This window comes from Impatiens glandulifera, chromosome 8, assembly GCF_907164915.1.
Source record: "Impatiens glandulifera chromosome 8, dImpGla2.1, whole genome shotgun sequence".
Lineage (NCBI taxonomy): Eukaryota > Viridiplantae > Streptophyta > Magnoliopsida > Ericales > Balsaminaceae > Impatiens > Impatiens glandulifera.
In genome coordinates this window covers 21504285-21507432 of record NC_061869.1, presented here as the reverse complement: position 1 = coordinate 21507432, position 3148 = coordinate 21504285, and positions in this window count along the sequence as shown.

The following is a 3148-nucleotide window of genomic DNA, read 5'->3' as shown; positions in this document are numbered from 1 at the left end:
GAACCCAAGGCCTAGGACTCCGGTCTTAAGGCCTGTTTGATTCCACTTTTCAAAACTCCAAACCATTTTCTAAAAATCTCAAGAAATATAAAAATAATTTCAAAATATTTTTGGGATATTTCCTCAAAAAATATTTTGACTAAGGCTTGTTTGGTGTTTATTTTTAAACCTTAACACCCTTAAAAATGACTGATATTCTTTAGGTATAATATTTTCTAGTTTATCATCAATAACATGTACCACCATTTAAATATTGTTGTTTCAAAATTTTAAATAACGCTAAACCTAGAAGCATGACTATGACCAGAAGAATATCGGTAAAAATAAAATATGATGTAACAGATTTTCAAAATCTAATTTTATAAGTAGAGACCGTTTGTTAAAACTAATACGGAAGATGGAGCATGAAAGTCCTTTTTCGAGTATCATCAAACTACGAATTAAAATAAACTTTGTCCAATACGTTTGTATATGTATGCCAACTTTTGTTGATTTAAAAAAAAATTAATTGGCGACTATATTTCAAAATAAATAATTTTTTAAAATTATTTATGCTTAATTAATTTAAACCAACAGATTCAAATTGTAATTTGATTACCAAAAATCCTTAGATTATTTGAAATGGAACCCTGAATTAATTATTTTTAATTAATTTCAAAAACTGTCAGGAATCATTTAAATAATATTTTATTTTAAAAAAAAATCCTAACATGCAAACCAATGTTAAAATTCTCGAACCTCAAGTTTTTCTGCAAAACCCACACTCGAATCATTTTTCCAAGGTTACAAATATAATATTTTTTAATTTAAATAATTTATTAATATTTAAAATTAAGGTATTCTACAAAACTTGGTTAGTTAAAATATAGTGATTTCGGAAAATCTTGAGCAGGTGGAATTTATTTTTAGTTAAAAGATATGAAGGGTATTAATATAATGATAAAATAAAAAATAAAAATAGGAAATATTTTAATATTTTAGTTAATGAATTGAGTGACGTAAGAGAAAGTGAAATGATATTTTTTGAATTGAGTTATTTAAATAACTCAAATCGAACCAATCCTAAGTTAATAAAATATATATATATATATAATTATTAAATATTATTACAAATATAAAATAAATAATTTATACATATATGTTGAATCAAACATATCCAAAATTATTGTTTAAAATAAGTTAATCATATAAACGTATATATGAAAAAGTTTGAACAAATAAAATTAATATAAACTAATCAAACTTATCATAATTTCTCATCAATTACCTCACTTAATTCATTAACTAAATTATTAAAATACTTTTTATTTCAAAAATTATATATTTTATCATTATATATAAATACTCTATAAATATTTTTTATCAAAAATTTTTTTTTTCCACAAATTTAACTCCAATCAAAAAACATTTAAATAATCTATGTTTATTCAAATAATCCCTGACCCAACAAGCCCAATAGCTATCAGAGCTTGGTGTTAATTTTGTACAGGTGATTTAAGAAAAAGACTTCAAAGAATATTTATATATAATAATTTTTTAAAAATTAAAAATATTTTAGTATTTATTTATTTTTAATTTAAGAGGTTAGTATATATTTTATTTTGAGTTATTCGTAATAAATTGAGTAATGTAATTGATAAGAGAGTGAATTATTTAATTATAGTTGAATTAAAAAAATAAACAGAACAAAACTTAAAAAAAAATATTTAATTTTATTCTTTCTCTCCTAATTATGTCACTTAATTTATTATTAAAATATTAAAATTCCATCTAATTTATTCTTTAAAATAAAATTAATTAAATAATTCATAAATTATTAAAATAATCCACACATTATTCCAATAACTCAATAACGATATATATACATTTTTCAAAATAAAATTTATTTTACCGCACAACTAAGGTTTATAGTTGGTAGCCTTTCCTTCACTATACTCAATGCAAATGAAGTGAGTCAAATTATGTTTTCCTATCATGGATGAAGGCAAGTCCAAGATCAATAAGGGCTCAATAAGGGCTCCCTAATGTCTAAGAGCATATTCAGACCATTTATTTTATACTATTTATTTTGTCAAATCAATCTTCCACCTCAGCTGAAAGCGGATACATGTTGTACTGGGTCAAAACACTCTCATGCTTCTGTTCGCCCTTTTCTGAATAATTAAAATGTTATTTTTATTTTATACTACTTTAAGTATTATAAAATTACATTTTTAAAAATAATAAAACATGTTAATATAATTAATAGAAAAAGATATTAATTTATTTAAAATATATATTTATTAATTAAATATATAACTAATATTCCTATATTATAAAAAATTTGAGAATTTAAAATATATTATAATATTAAAAACATTACAAGAACAAATTTAAAAATTTAAACCCTTAAAACTTAACATGTGTTAATATAATTAATAGAAAAATATATTAATTTATTTAAAATATATATTTATTAATTAAATATATATATATATAACTAATATTAAATAAATTAAAATATAAAATATTTTTATAATTTAAAATATATTATAATATTAAAAACATGACAAGAATAAATTTGAGAATATATAACTAATATTTATATATTATAGAATATATTATATTATATAATAATTAAAAAGTCAGAGTTGGGCATGCCTGGGGTGCTGCCCTCTTTTTTGTTTTTACATACAACGCATAAACAACACACAAGATTAAAAAAAGGGATGACCTGCCCTTTTATACATGTCCGATGCGGGCACAAATCATGTGCTCTGCATATGCTCTAAGTGACATTCTTCATTAATTTTTTGCTAAACATATCTCTAGACTAGAGATAATGTCATCTTATCATTTCTTTTAGTATTTTATTCCACCTTAACCAACTACTTTTGTCATCTTTTCCTCATCAGTTGATGAGATGTAATTGAATCATACCTCTTTTAATAGTTTATTCACAACTTGTTAATATAGGAAGAGATTGGCATGAGACTTCAATGCCAATTTTATTTTATTCATCTCTACCAGCTAAAGAGAAAGAGCATTATCTAAGACCGGGATACTATACTTATCTCTTAGTTGTAAGTGGAGACCAAGATTGGCTTAACACCTTCCTCTTAAGTTCCTCCAAACATTTTTGTCTCATGTGTCCAAGTCTTAGATGCCA